This window comes from Pezoporus wallicus, unplaced genomic scaffold, assembly GCF_028554395.1.
Source record: "Pezoporus wallicus isolate ANWC-B61680 ecotype Strahan unplaced genomic scaffold, APGP_CSIRO_Pwel_v1 contig_6401, whole genome shotgun sequence".
NCBI classification, from domain to species: Eukaryota; Metazoa; Chordata; class Aves; order Psittaciformes; family Psittacidae; genus Pezoporus; species Pezoporus wallicus.
This window is the reverse complement of record NW_026638608.1, coordinates 3,626,108-3,642,343: the sequence shown is the minus strand read 5'-3', so window position 1 is coordinate 3,642,343 and position 16,236 is coordinate 3,626,108. Positions and strand designations below refer to the sequence as shown.

General features: G+C 45.5%; 1 long non-coding RNA gene across 1 annotated transcript; it reads left to right on the top strand.

The window, feature by feature from the left end:
- The first annotated feature begins 4,802 nt into the window (after positions 1-4,802).
- LOC130600233 (uncharacterized) lies at positions 4,803-8,764 on the top strand. Its single transcript, XR_008972401.1, has 3 exons — positions 4,803-4,860; positions 8,222-8,377; positions 8,675-8,764. It is a non-coding gene; the product is annotated as an uncharacterized LOC130600233 (long non-coding RNA).
- Positions 8,765-16,236: the final 7,472 nt, after the last annotated feature.

Below are 16,236 nucleotides of genomic sequence, written 5' to 3'. Positions count from 1 at the left end.
CTAATCCCAGAGTCAAAATGGTAGAAATCCAGTGGCCAGATGTTTGGTTATCATCTCCCTTTAAGAGATGGGTAACTGATGGTAAGAGAGGGTCAGAGTGAGTCAACACAACAGTAAGAAGAAAGGCAAAGGTGAAAGGTGCAGGGAAATGAAAAGGACTGGAAGAGAGAAATGAGGAGTGGGGCAAGGGACAGAGCTGAAGGAATGGCCCTTGCTGCAGTAGGGCAGTGCAATAATAAATACCTCTGAATCCCCAGAGTGCAGTCATGCAGTGTAGAGTGCCGTTCTGAAGAGGCCTGCATTTCTCTCCTCCTCCTCCTAGTAGGAGGAAGTAGTGATTTTATCACAAGAGCGAGGTAAATGATGGAGTGGCACATCCATGCAGTGATATAGTGAGGAAATGAAGGCACACAGCCCCGGAGGCAGGCTGGGGATGGCCCTTAGTTCCCTGTCTCTCTGTGTTCCTCTGGCTCTGGGACTCGGAGAACACACAGCCCATCTGATTTAATAAAGGCAGGAAGCAAACAGGGACGGAGCCAGGAGAGACTGCAGATAGGGGTTGAAGAAGGGTCAAACTCATTAGTCATATGATGGGATGTAGTGTGTGGGGAGGGGGAGAAGCTTTGAGGGTTAAGAGGAGTAGAAATGGCTGCAGCACTCAAAGAAAAGTGATATTAACACAGCTGAACTGACTGCTGTGCTGCAGTGTGGCTATTAGGGGTAAGGACAGCATCCTGGCCTCCATCCTTTCTGTCTTCTCACTTTGGGTCATGTTTTCATAGTTTCATTTATTGCGTTCTTTTTCAGTATTACTAAGAGATGGCTATGTTTAGTGTTTGCAGCACACAGGGACTTAAAACAGGGGTCTCTGCAGGGTTGTTGCTGCTTCAGGGGCCAAAGATCTGTCCTTCTTCCAAAACTGGTGCTTCCTCCTAGTTGTAGCAGTGGCTAAGCATTAGCTTCTTAAACTGAGTATCCCTCATTCAGCAAGACTTGAAATGAACCTTTCACTCACATGCAGAAAGTCCTTCAGAAGGTACTTGTTGACCAGGGCAAGTCAGTTAATACCCAGTAAGAGGGTACCTCCCTTAATGCCTATGCAGCAGAGAGCTGAAGAATCATAGAATCATCACAGAATCCAGCCTGGTTTGGGTTGGAAGGGACCTGAAAGCTCCTCCAGCTCCAACCCCTGCCACAGGCAGGGACACCTTCCACTAGAGCAGCTTGCTCCAAGCCCCTGTGTCCAGCCTGGCCTTGAACACTGGCAGGGATGGGGCAGCCACAGCTTCTCTGGGCACCCTGTGCCAGCGCCTCAGCACCCTCACAGGGAAGAGCTTCATAGTGGAGAATGATCACAAATACACGTCACTGCTGTTGTTAATGACCTTTCTGAATATATATTCATTAGATGCACGTTAATATTTTAAAAAGTGATTTCTGTTGTTCTGCTCATTCCAGGAAGAAGTTCAGGAGTTCCAGGTGCTGTGTTGCAATGCAGGACAAACTTCGCTCGTGGCAACAAATCTGTTTATTTCTAATGTTGCCCTTTTTTGCTTGAAACCAAGCTTTCCTTGCCCCTTAAATTATAGGCATCAGGCCCGAAAGCAGCCAGCACAGATCTGAACTTTCCCTCAGAGATGTTTATTGAAGTTCAGGGGGGTTTTATCATTCCCTTTTTCTTGCTGTGAAAGGAAATCCTAAAATAGCACAGTCAAAACTTTTCTCTCAGCATGTTTCTGCTTCAGGAGGGAGCTACAGGCTTTGTGTCAGGCAAGGGGGAAAGATGCAGTTTGTAAGTGAAAACATTTTCCTTATCTTCCTCCTTCCAGATTCCAAAGTTTGGAAGATACCTGCAAAATCCAACATCTTACATACAACTGGAGCAGGGCGCACGCCCTGAAGGCTCCATTTCTTTCCTCAGTTCAATAAGTACATTTAATTTGTCAAAAACTCAGCCTGGATGAAACATTTTAAACTCACCAGTGCTAAAGATAATCTTACATTCTTCAGTGCCTCCTGCATCACTATTGTCTCCAATAAATGGGCTGATGCATAAGAAGGATGCGGGTGTTGGGTGATGCCGGATTAGTAAAGCTATAGAGATTGACACCATTGGAATAACTCATCCTGAGTTCATAACAGCATCTGTAGTTTAATGTGGTACCTTTTGTAGAGTCTTCTCTCAGGGCTACCTCAGCAGAGGTAGAAAGTGCTTTCTGTGGACCTTTCAGGAACTGGAAAACTCACATCAGGCTTCAAGCGCTGGCTCTGCCTAGAGAAGGGTACAGGTGGGACTGACAGGATATATATTAGGCTGACTAATAGGTGAGTAATTCATACTTAAGCAATGGTTACAAGTGCTAGTGATAAATGGTGAATTAATGCTTATTAGGTACACTGAACGGTCCAGAACTGTGGATGGAATTCTGGGAATGCAGGTATTATCAATTGATGGATTTGTTATAATCTCATGACTATAGCTATGGGTGTTTGAAATGCAACATTTGGAATAGATTTTGTTGCTTGTTTGGCATGGTGTGTATTCAAATACACCAAAGGTATCAAAATAACATGCCTGCAGTTGCAGCAGCGATGGCGTAGCTATGGATATAGGTTCTGGCTTTCTCCATGCTCCAATGCCTGGCTCCTACCTCAGGTAGGAAGCCTATAGAGTTAGGATTATGACAGTGTGGAGCAAACACTAAGCCTGGTTTGCTTTGGGTACCATGATGGTTTGTCATAGAATCATAGAACAGTTTGGGTTGGAAAGGACCTTAAGATCATCCAGTTCCAACCCCCTGCCATGGGCAGAGACGCCTCACACTAAACCATGGCACCCAAGGCCTCGTCCAGCCTGGTCTTGAACACTGCCAGAGATGGAGCATTCACAACCTCCCTGTCATCCTGATGCTTGTGATGTACAGGCCAAATAGCCATAAACCATTACACCATTTAGCATGTTTCTTCCTTATCCTCCTGTAGTCTGCTGCGTTTACCTCAGTTTTCCTCTGTTGACAGCAGCAAAACCATATCAGTCTCTTCATGTTGTTTTAATATATTGTTATTTTACTTCCACTTTGGTAAGGCACCTGCAGCACTCTGGGAACAGACACAGCTCCACTGAACAGGAATGATTTGTGCTGCACACTGTCTCCTCTGTTGTAATTAGAGTTTTCTCGCTTCCTCCTTCAACCCTCTGGACTCATGTGTCCTCTTTGCTGCCTTCACTAAGTCAGGCAAACACGTTTCTTGGAAGGTCAGTGTAACCTGTAGGAAATTCCTTCTGTCTCTGAGCTGGCTCATTCATCACTAGTCATAACCATTCTGGAATGTGAACTCATAGTCTGTTATCTGGCTACCGCTAGTGATGATGCCTGGAGACGACAGCTTGGTTTTCAAAAGCTGGGTTGACCCTGAGGGGTGAGGAAAACTTGTTTTGACAGAGCAAACATGACATGGAAGCAGTGCAAGTGCCAATATGTGCAGGAACAAGGTGTTATTTTCTCAAGGTGGATTTTTTTTTCCCCCAACCTGGGAAAAACACACTAATATATGGGGAACAAAATAGTCTGTGGGTTTTTTCCTTCCCCACAAATGCAGTTAAAGCAGAAAGGCTCTCTTGTCTGTATTTTGACTGGGAGAAAAAGGATGTAACAGGTTCATCTGTTAACAGAGCATGGAATCATAGAATAGGGTTGGAAAGGATCTTAAGATCATCTAGTTCCACCCCCCTGCAATGGGCAGGGACACCTCACACTAAACCATGCCACCCAAGGCTCTGTCCAACCTGGCCTTGAACACTGCCAGGGATGGAGCATTCACAGCTTCCTTGGGCAACCCATTCCAGTGCCTCAGCACCCTTACAGTAAATAATTTCCTCCTTTTATCCAATCTAAGCTTCCCCTGTTTAAGTTTGAACCTGTTGCCCTTTGTCCTGTCACTACAGACCCTAATGAAGAGTCCCTCCCCAGCATCCCTATAGGCCCCCTTCAGATACCGGAAGGCTGCTCTGAGGTCTCCACAAAGCCTTTTCTTCTCCAGGCTGAACAGCCCCAACTTCCTCAGCCTGTCTTCATACAGGAGGTGCTCCAGTCCCCTGATCGTCCTCGTGGCCTCCTGTGGACTTGTTCCAACAGTTCCATGTCCTTTTTACATTGAGGACACACGAACTGCACACATGTATGTCTTCCTCTCATACAGCTGTCCTGGAATGGCGGTGGACTGCGTGAATGGTGCAGTGGTCAATGAGTGACTGGTCCTGAGACATAGCTGGTGTTCTGCCCCGCTACTCGGTTCCCCTTCCCCACTTGTCCATTGGGAATATGATTTCCCAGTACGATATCTCATGCAGGGAGCCTTCTGTCCTGGGTGCTGCTTCTTACTCTACAGTGCTACACAGAATGACAGCAATCTCAGCTCTTCACCCTGGTGGCATTAGTGTTCCTACATGTTCTGCTTCCCTCAAAGCCACAACAAAGCAGGTGATGGTGTATATTTTAAGATGTCAGGCTGACATCGTGGCATTAATATCAGTTAAGCCAAACGTTGCCCCTTAATTCACTTTGCTTTCTGCTCTCTTAGTGTCTTGCATTCCTCGTTCATGGTGCTCAAAGTCATGTGGCTCCTACTGAGTTTCCATATGTTCTAAATTTGAACAGCCAGATGCGTCTCCCTTCGCTTGTGCATGGTCTGTCCTGTGCCTGGGAGCCGAGACTGCCACCGAGCGTGTCAGAAAGAAACGTCTCTCCTGCTAGAGCCACGGTGCGGTACCTTTCTGCTGGGAGTGCTTCTCTATGGGAACCAGGATTGACACTGGGCTGTGCAGGAAGAAGCAAAATGCTGAGGCAAAGCACCCCACAGGTAAGAATAACGTATTTGTTTCTTTGTGCTTCACGCACTCGGTGGACCTAGATGGTAGTCTAAAGTATGAATCATCAAAAAAGATCTGCAGTTGTTTTAGCAGCAGCTTAGGTCTTACAGAAATCCATGTTTAACAACAGAACATACTTAGAGAAGCAGGCAAGTTAGATGTAGATAGAGCAGTCCCTTCCGTAGCCCCTCTAAGCTACTACAGAAGTCTAAGGACACGTTTCATTGCTTCAGTGTGAAGTTGAAAACCGCTTGCTAAAGACTTAACAACATGCTGGGACTGTGATAAGTTACAATGGTTTATGTTTTAATACTGACAACTCGCTTCCTTTTCATGCTAGAACCAACAGTGACCTCCAAGTGGTGTCAAGGGGAGAAGCTGCATCTTTTTAGGATCGGTGGGAGAGGAGCAGTGGGAAAGTAGAGTCATGGGCAGTCCCATGCAGGATGCTCCTCTGTGTAACTCGGCAGTGTCCTCCAAGGTTAATTCCACTGCACAGCTGCACTGCTTGGGGCGATAAGGATGCATGAAATGAAAAGGGATTTCCCTCTTTGGGAATCAAATTAGAGCAGTCCAGATCAGGCCCGTGCTTTTATCTCTTTCTCACCCTAACAGGAAGTTTAGACACAAGTCCCCAGAGGTCCTTTTCTCATCAGAAACATCTGCAAGGGACTGAAGGAAAGGGGTGTAGGGACAGTGCTAATCGCCTTACTGTTAACAGTTGAGAAGATAGAAATGAAGTAGTGATATCTAATGAGAAAAACGAGGCGGTTAAACACGCAGACACTAGAAATTGCTCAGAGTAATCCCCAGCATTAATGGCAGCATCGTTCCTAGGGAGGGGACCTGCCACCAGTAGCACTTTCATTGCAGTAGTCCATCTCTCCAGCACAAGGGAGACCCTGAATCTTTGACCTCTATGCAAAGACCCCGAAATAAGGAAGGAAAAGAAAGAGTACAGCTGAAACCAAACATATTTCTCTTGCAGAGTTTACTGTCTGAGCACGGGTCAGATGCCGTGTGTTCAAGAAAGTCTTTTGATTCAGTCTTATTCCATCGAGAAGGAGTAAAAATAGCTCCCTTGGAAGCTGAAAACACAATGGCTGGTGAGTTACTGGGTAGGATTTTTCATCCCAGGCCTAATTCCCGATAGAAACGAATGAACGTTGATGTGTAACTTGAGTGAAAGCAGTTGGTGGTCTCAGTCCAATTCTAATTAGATCCAAATTCCCAACATTAGAAAATAGGCAGTGACCTGGCTACTGTTGTCAGTGGAGTTGTAGCAGTTGATGGGGAATGAACTCCCCTGCTGCAGAACTGAATTACTGCTTTTTAAGCCGGGCCATGAGGCTTTAGCTTCCTGGAGAATTCTGCTTCTGTCATACCAACAAAGCAGCATACCAAAGTACAGCATTCCTTGTACTGGCATATCACTTCTTGATGTTTGCTGGCATCAAGACCTGTAAGACTTTGTTCTTTTCCCCATATCAGACCTATAAAACCCTCCAGGGACTATCTGTACAACTGTCTGGTAGCTGATGTAGCAGAACCTCGCTCCAGTAAGTGGCATAAAAAGTAGCAGTGATGAGGTACCTCTCTCGTGTTTTTTTCTGTGAGCACTAAAACCACCTTTTAAAATTGGTTCTGCTGAAGATCACTTGCGTATGGCCAGCGCTATAGAAACCTCTAATGCTTTTTGCAACAATAATATCTTCATTGGCTATGCAGCTAAATTGCAAAGAGTAGAAATCCAGATGTTTGTCTGCAAGAGAGACCATATCAAAGCATTATTTACCTTACAACTCAGAGCAGAGATGCTCGGACAGCAGCGCGTTTATCACAGCTTTGGCATTAGTCCCACAAACCCAATAAAGCAAATTCATCACTGCTAAAACTCCATTGTTTTAGTGGAGTTGCACAAGAAGAGATGTTGCCCAGCATGGTCTTGCCCCTCTTGTTGGAAAGGGTGGAAAAAGATTTTGTCTCCTTTGATACCATCACAGCTGGTCTAATCTCAACTGGCACACATGAACAATTATCAGCTTTTCAAACCCAATACATCTAAACCAAGACAGTAATCCTGCAGTTGCCAAGTGACATCCTTAGATCATTTCCACAGTCTTTTGTTGTCTCTTTTTGGCCTGAATTCCTTGGGTCTCATTGATGTTGCTCTCTGTGCATCCCGTCATTTATTCTGTTCGACAGCCAGCGTCATACACTGAGAGATCCAGCAAAGAAAGGCAGAGGTCAGACTTGTGACATCTTTTGAGCTATGTATGTTTATGTAACCCAGCAGGGTTCATTTCCATCAAAGATGGAAATAGCATGTATCACTGCTGCTGGGAGTTCCGATGGGAGCATGGCTGAAAGGGTTGGGAAGAACTGTTGAGGAGGCAGCTCTCTGCTGTGTCTTGTCTCACTGGTTTCTTATGGGGGCCCATTCGATTTATGTATTGCTTGTTAGAAGCATATCTGCTAAATAAATAATGTGGGAAAGGAAGAGTGAAAACCTTCAGCAACCCAGTGAGAAGAGCTAATACTTCCCAGTGAGTATTATGGTAGCTCTTCAGTGATTGCAGCTGCAGAGGGAAAGGAGGAAAAGCAGTGAGAGCATGTTGGGCACACACTGGAAAACTCAGGGATTTGTTGGGCTTTGTATGCGTGTGGAAGAACTTTAAAAGCTTGGTTCTGCTTTTCTTCCCAGACCTGGCAGCTCTTTGATGCAGAGCCGTGGCAGAGGGACCTGTCTTGGCTTCCAGATGAGAGCAAATTGTTCTTTTCCTCTCCTAGCTCCTTAGTTTTATGAGCAAAGCACAGCCTTGGTTCTGCCCACGGGAGCTGGTGCTTGTCCCTTGGGGAAGCGTGGCCAAGGTGGACTTGTGACTAGGAGCAGCAGCGACAGTTCTCTTTCTCTTGGCATTTTATTATTGGAACTTTCTGGCCCTTTCTCTGCAAGCGTTACTCCAGAAGCTTTTGTGGCCTGTGATGTGCAGGAGGTCAGGTTAACTGAGATAATTGTCCCCCTGAGTTCTTAAGTTAAGATCTGGTAATGACTAGGTGGTTATTACCTGCTTCTGATTTGGCTAAGACCAGTGAGGTGCCTCCTGATCTCAATCCTGATTTCCATGCGCATGCTATGACACTTTCAATTAAATACACGTGCTGGAAACCAAGATGAAACTTTGATTTATGGAGGTGTTAGGAATGTGTTTTGTGAATGTTTGAAATGAGCTTTGAGACCTGTGTGTAGAAGCTGCCAAATTTATTCAGCAAACCAAAACCCCCACAATGAATAACTCTAAAACATAGATACTTTTGATATTAATCTTGTATTCTTCTTGTTAGTATCAGCAGGAACACGCGTCCATGTGTGCTACCATCGTGGGAAACCAACACCACCAGCAAAACTGGACACAAACAATTAATTCCCTGGATTTTGCTGCTCCTTCTCAGGGCCATAAGTGGGAGAGGAAGCTGGAGCTTGTCTTTGAAGACAAGAATTCACAGGTGACTGAAATACTGCTTCCTTATTTATTTAGCTAGTTGGGTACTTGAGGTTTGCTGTCTGCACTCCTGATCTAGTCAGACTCCAGCACGAGGTAATGGTCTCTGTGTGAAGTCAGGTCAGAACGTGTTCTGTCTACCAGAACCTCCCTTGCAGATAGTAAATCACTGTCCCAAACAGGTTGAAGACAGCTTGGTTAGATAACAGCTCCTTGCAGTAGATGGTAACCCTCAGTCCCTACCACGATGAAGTCTGGCTGCTGAATAAACATTCAGGGAAACATTTTTCTTGTCCTACAGAGCTTGGAATCCCAAGAGGCAAGAGGCAAAGGGGGAGTCTGAAGCAAAACAGAAGCTAAGTTGCTCAGCCAACCGAGTTCATCAAGCCTGTGGTGGAGCTTGGACCTGAATGCACTGGCTTCCAGTGAAGTGTCTTAATGTCTAGGTACAGTATTGCTCTTACTGATTATTTCTTCATTCCAGCAGATCTGGGGAGACCTGAGTGCAGCTCTGATTTAAGGTCACTCAGGTAAATAGGTATGATGGCCTTGCATGGATATAAAAGGCAAGTCTATCAGGAGAAAGGGTTGAAGTGAAACAGCTTTGACATGAGCAGGAGATGACCAGGAAAGCAGGACCCATTTCATACACAGAACAACTCTAGATGGGTCCCTGGCATTAGCTGGGCTGTTTTCACAGCATTTCACCTGGCCCAAGAGCCCTGCTGCTCTTTCATAAACATTCTCCTTCATTCCAAAGTGATTCTAAAAACTATGAAAACCTCTTTTTGGTGTGGAACTATTTCTCTGAGCACATACAGTGGTCAGAGAGCTGATTAAGACAGCCTGAGCATTCAGTTACACAGCCATGGCTGCTTTCCTGCGACTGGAATTAAGAATCCAGATGATGTGTTCAAGATTTATGGTTTCCACTGGGCTTTATGCTGCTGATGTTCATTGTGCTTCACACAACATATTACAGCCCATTATGAACTCTGTCAGGAGAAGAGAAAATGAAGCCATTGTCTCCTGGAAAACCCTGTCTATGCAGTCACCCTTCAGTGGAAGACGTGATGTGTAAATATTCCAGTGTGTGATGTGTAGCTGGAGGCTATTGAGGCTGGTTTGGGGGAAAGGAGGAGGGACTTGGGGTGTGCCAGTAAGAGAAGGAGAAGATGTAATAAAGTTGGAGGTTACTCACAAACCCAGGCCTTGGCCTGTAACTGAAGCAGGATTGTGAACAGACATAGGATGGTTCTCTTCCAGACCCCTAAATCTCTTGTGCAGCTGGGTCATTCAGAGGGAGATTTTGCAAGGTCAGAGACTGATTCCTGTTTTTTGTGTCTCTTTGAATACTTAAATGGGCCACAAAATGTACAGAGGGCTCCATTTGCCCCCATGGTTACAATGCACGGGTCGTTTGCTCACTGTATGCATCAGGGTGGAATTTGGTCTTGCTGTCATGCTCTTCATGATGAGATAGGCAGAATGTCATCCCTGCAACAGCACATGAGGAAGTGGAGTGAAGCTGCACCAGGGGAAGTTCAGATGGGGCAGCAGGAAAAGGCTCTTCATTGGGAGAGGGTGGTGACAGGAGCAGGCTCCCCAGGGAAGTGGTCATGGCATCAGGCCTGTCAGAGTTCAAGGAGCATCTGAATGAGGCTCTTAGTCATATGGTTTAGTGTTAGGTAGTCCTGCAAGAAGCAGGGAGCTGGACTCAATGATCTTTATGTGTCTCTTCCAACTTGAGATTGAGTCTATGCTAAGAATAGCATCTTCAGTTGAGCTCCACTCTTTGAATGCCCATGGTAAGCTTGGAAGTACCCTCAAAATGTATATCTGGAATAAAGGCAGAGCAGATTTACTATAGGTGAGCTTCATGTAATAATGGATTTGTTGAAGTAAATCTCATTCATCCTGGTGTTGTGTGGTTTGTTTCTGTGAACAGTGGATGAGAAGCAGAACGAGAGCTTTGTTCTTGGTTTCACCACTGACTGGCTGTGTGTGACAAGGGGCAAGTCACTTCCTTTTTCTCTAGGTAGTGACTGTTGAAGTCATAAATCTCAAGAGACTCCTCTACCACTGAGGAGTCCTCCCCTGAGTTAGTGTCCCAGGTACTACCGAAACATAGAGGTGAACTTCTGAGGAACACCTGTTCTTCTTTCTCTGCTCTAAACTGTAAACCAAGCCTGTGTCACTCTTATGGCAATTTGATCACGAATTGGGATTTTGGAATATGTTACTGTCTTTCAGTTAAGACTGTAAAATCCCTGTGGTTTACAACTGCTGCTGTCAACCCTACCTTTGTCTCATTGACCACCAATTGATCACCAGTCTTGATTTGCAAGACTCTTCAGTGCAGCTCCTCAGAGTCCCAATGGAACACGTTGTGTGGCCTCACTGCCACTGGTGCTCCTGAAAGCACAGTTGAGGGAGCTTTGGGAGTAGAAGCTCCCAATCACTGGATGTGTGTGTTGGCAAGCAAGGACAGAGAGGAAAACCGGACCAAAATCTCCTCACCTGGGTCTTTGTTGTCCAGGCAAAGAACATGAACAATGCACCCATCCCTTGCCACCATGGAGTTTTTCCTATGTGTCTCAGGCTTTGTCATGATGGGATGGGTCACTGTGGTTGTGTGGGAATCGGGGTAAGTGATGGCTCAGAATTTTACCTGAAGAGTGTGTGCACTTAGAAACACATTGCTCTCAGTAGAGCTGAGGGAAGTTGGAGATTGGAAACATTAAAATACCACAGCAACGGCTGCTCTTGCAGTATTTATGATCAGAGTGAAAGCAGAATGAACCAGAAAGCTTCTGTTGGTGTCTCTTAACTCTTCTCACGAGGTTTCCCATCCTTCATCCTCGAGAGCCTGGGATAATTTGGATAGATTTCAACCACACACCTAAACTCCATGTGATTATCTGCACTGAACATCTGACCCCTTTTTGAGGTTCGGACATCTTTGGGCAAATGGAATCTAACAGAGATAACATCAGACTTTCTTTTTCATGCCTGAACTTCAAAAGTGCCTATTTTGGTTAATGAAGCTGTGGCATGCCCATGGGGCTCTCTGAGAGTGGCCAAGCCTGTTGCTAAGAATAGTGCTGGTTGCCAGCATGCTGCCCATTATTTGTTCACAGATCCATTGCTTCTATTCAGATAGAAATATTCTCCTTGCTTATGTTTCCTGGCTACCTCAATGGGTGAATTTTAGCCCATGGTGGTGTTTGCAGACTCAAGATTCAGACCTTTTCAGTTACTTGTCCATCTGTATTTGTGCTGTGGAGTTTATGACCTCTCACAGAAAAAGCAGCTCCTCAGTTGCTGTTAAAGATTCCATCTCCAAAAGCCTCGATTAAGCTATCAGAAATTATCCTAGCTGAGGATTTAGATACTCAGTGGGGGTTTTTTATTCCCCAATTTAAATTGAATAAGTGAAACAGTTAAAGGAGAGTGATGAATGACCATTAGCGAGCAGTGAGAAATTGCTTTTATGATTCTTTCACATCCTTTGTTTGTCATGCCAAAGGTCCTAAAACTTTGCTGGATATTCTTATAAATCATCTCAATATTTGCAAAATGAAATTGCTTCTTGAATTACACCAAAGCAAATTCACTGGGATTGATGGGCCTTTGACCTACAAATTGCAGAGCTATTTATACCAGAGCAAAGTGGAGGTGAAATCAGACCTTCTTGATCTGGCAACAGTTTTGCCTCCACTTTGAGCTGATTTTACTGGAGGGAATACAATGTCTGAAGGGGGCCTACAAGGATGCTGGAGGCGGACTCTTCATCAGGGACTGGAGTGACAAGACTAGGGGTGATGGGTTCAAACTGAAACAGGGGAAGTTCAGGTTTGATCTAAGGAAGAAGTTCTTTACTGTGAGAGTGCTGAGGCACTGGAATGGGTTGCCCAGGGAAGCTGTGAATGCTCCATCCCTGGCAGTGTTCAAGGGCAGGTTGGACAGGTATGGGTGACATGGTTTAGTGTGAGGTGCCCCTGCCCATGGCAGGGGCTTGGAACTGAATGATCTTAAGGTCCTTTCCAACCCTAGCTAGTCTATGATTCTATGATTCTATGAAATGACCAGGCAAGATATTGTATGTTACATATCACTCAGTGGACCCTTGCCTCTGCCTGTGTGTGTCTGCTGTTGCAGTAGTGCCAATGGCTCAAAAGCCTCTGTACTCTGAGCAGATGGGGGTAAAAGGAAAACAGTTTGTCTTGGGGCATAGTTTTCTGCTTGCTTACACCACTGCAACTCACTGTAACCCTGCGGAGCCACTCTGGAGTAAAAGGGGTGAGACATGAGCATCCTTTCCTCGTGTCCCAGTGCTTGCAGATCCCTCACTACTGAGTGCATTGTCTAAACAGCTCAAGGACAGGACACGTGGCAGAGAGGAGGTGGAGGGAGCAAACAGACCGACTGACAGACACTGGGCTCCATAGACAGCCAGACAACAATTATAAATAGCACCCTTTTGAGGGCTGTTTGATGTGTTGCCCAAGGCCAGGTGGAAAATCTTTCCGTTGCTGCCTCTTCAACTAATCGCTTTCCCCTCATTTTTCAATAAAGATTCCAAGTTTGGTCACTTCTTTGGCACATTTGTTTCCCATTAGAATACTTTGTGCTATTTTGCTGTGTTATGCTAGATAATTGCTCTAATAACAAACCAAGGAAAAGCTTTTGAACCTTTTAGGAAGTAATTTTTTCCCTTCTGAAAATGCAGAGATCTGGGGAATAGCTGAGGAAAGTCAAAGGGAGAGAAAGGGGAAAAGGAATGTATTGACTTTTAGTGATGGTATTTCTGCACTTACAAGTGAACCCCATGCCAAAACTTTAATTGCAACCCAACTGAGTATTTCGATGGCGCTTTATCGTCTTCAAAGCTTTTATAGAAGTATTATTTAAGTGACCCCACAGTATCCTGCGATCAGGGACACAAGGTTATTGTCTTCTACTGCTGAAGCAAAGTCTTGTTGGAATGGCAAAAAGCAAAGACAGGAATTCAAGAGGTCCTGCCGTTGCTGAACTTCACCACTTGCCATATATTAAGGGCAAGAGTGTTTGAAGAGCCTCGGTAATAGTCTGAGGCAGAGTGAGTTTTAGCAGAGTAGCGCAGGGGAAAACAATTAGAACATGTTTAGTACTTTCAGTAAACTCCCCCTCTGTGTTTGCATACTGCCAAGATGCCTTTAAGAATTGACTGTGGTCAAGGGGATAGGGAGATAAATAATATAAACTGAGGAGAGGAGGCTTCAGGCTGATTTACTGAAGCCTCTTAGCGAAATTCTTTCCACTCATAATCTGAGAGAGGTGGAGCTCTTTGTCTGCGATGCATTTCCCATCTAACAGAAAAAGCTCCGAGTGCACTCAGTGCTCAAAATGAATCCTGGGGTAGAGGTGTTTGAGGGAAGAGAACTGTGGATGAGGGTGCAGGACACAGGCTGGCTGGGCCTGGCCTGCCATGAGGCACTGGCTGTGTTTGTGAGCTCTTTCTGCCGGCACTTGGAGCTTCGGTTCCCCTGTTCCACAAAGGAGGAGTGATGGCACTTTGCAGAGTGCTTTTAAACCTAGACTTGAAAAACACTGTAAGAGCTGGGTTCAGAGCGCGTGGGTCCTCCCAGAACTAACCTCTGCTCTGGCCTTAAAGTGGGATTTTCACTTCTTTATTGTCTTCCTTCTTTCCGAGCCATCCTGATATTTGTGGTGGGAGGGGAGAGGAAATGAGTACAGCTTGGCAGAAGGTTCTTTTCTGAACTTGACCTCTGGATTTGCTGCAGATGGCCCAGCTCAGATGCCTCCTCTGTTGTGGTCCATACTGATTGCATAGCCTTAGGTGTGGCCTGTCTAGATTCTGGCTTTCCCTGTGAGTCGTGCTGGAGTCATCCTTCCACCGAGGCACTCGTGCTGAATCCCAAACACCAGCACTCTATTGCTTCTGCTGATCACATCACCACTGCTTTCCCCAGGGCTTTGTTGAGGTCTGGTTTTGCTTTGCCTCTCTCTGTTGGCATTGAGCTTTCCTTAGTACAGCAGCTGCTAGATTACGCACACTTGATCGTGGTCTGGTAGAAGAAAGAGGGAGAGGTAATAAAAGTCGTGTGTGTCTCCCTCTTTTCTTCCCCCCTCCTTTCTGGGAAGCTGCTTGGATGTTGCAGGGATGCATGGTAGGAGATGCACATGCTGAATGCGTGGGCAAAAGGGACACTAGAGGCTTTCAGCCACTTTGCTCTTCTGCAAATTCCTCTCTGTGCAACCTCTGCCTGAGCAGCTGACAGTGCTTTGCTGACAGCCCCAGAGAGTTAATGAACTAAAAGGGCTATGGGTTATCTATTCCCAGAGATTGGGGAGCGTGAATTAAATGGTCTTTTGGAAGACGGGAAATAATTATTCTTCTGCTTCAAAGCCATGTCCAATTGAATGATGTCGCCAGCACGAATCAGCAATCACAATCACTGATGAAGACCCATTAAACAGATTGGGCTGAGTGATGCACAGCAAAAAATATCAGGAGCATCTTTAATTCTGAGTCTCTCAACCCTACAAAGTTGGATTTGTTTTCTTTCTTTTTAAAAGAAACTAAGTGCTTAGAGCTTTCCTATCTCAGCGCTTTAAAGCTGGAAATAGCTAGGAACGTATTTCTGCACCATCCCTTGTAGAAGGGCAAGGACTGGAGTAGCTCAGTTTCCTGGCTGTTGTCTGGAATATCTGAAGGGTATTGTTTAGAAGCCTTTTGGGAAAAGGTTTGGGCAAGATCAGGTGGGAGTTCCTCCACTTCCAGCCATGGGATACTGTTCTGTATGGCCCTTCCTTCCAGCAGTGCTGCGGCAGGGGTGAGCTTCCCCAGGGCCAGCACTTCTGTACACTTGAAGAGAAGGGTGAGTGTTGAGTGATCCTTACTGAAAGAAAGACACATTCTTCTGTAGTTCAGCTATTGCAAAAGTGACATAATGAAGTCAAACATTAGGCATGATCATTAGGGGAATTCATTAGAAATGCTTGGCTGTACAATGAATTCAGTTGGAAGTTCTGAACTAAACTCTTCAGTGTTATCAAAGGGAGGCAAATCTTAATGCAGTGGTTTGCTTTTTAACCATATGAGCTGAAACTTCAGGGGAGTTGTACCAAAAGGGAACCTTGCCACTTTGCTCATGTGCCAGAGAAACAGGTCAGTAGGTTGGGCACCAGGTAAATCGACTGGTTAAAGTCCAGCATCTTCTCCAGTGAACAGTGGGTTACACAGACAGTATAAGGAGACTGAGAAAGGCCCATATTTAGGAGGGAGCAGTCACTGTGATCAGACCCAGGGTCTACCTTGTCCACTAGCGTGGCTCTTGCTAGTTAGCTGTAGTATAATCTGCCTCTGTGTTGCACCTTATCTTAATCCCTAATGAGTCAAACTTGTCATATCACAACATTCACAAATACAGGAAGGAGCAGCGGCATGAGTGGTTTGCAGGGATGTAATGAAAGGCTGAATGTTGTCTTAGGGCTACACTACATAACAATCCCGGACTGGTTTTGAGGATGATGCTCTAGGTTATGTGAGGATGCTGAGGAGCGGTAGCAGCTCAGTCTGGAGCACCAGCAGCCTCTGACCCTCAGCACCTGGCTGGGTTTCAGCTATCCAGACTTGGACAGCAGCAGTGTAGGTGTCTGCATCTGGGATAACTTCATTGGCTAGGAGGAAAAAGACATTTCTGAGGCAATTTATCTTAAAAGCACTGTCCAAACCAGGTCAGATAAGTATGGTCTTCTAGTTTCTTTTCTTTTATGGTAAAATGGAGATGGAAGACGTCTGACCTCTAATCTCAGTGCAGCATTCCAATTTTCATTTTCCTTCCCTCCTGCAGGTAC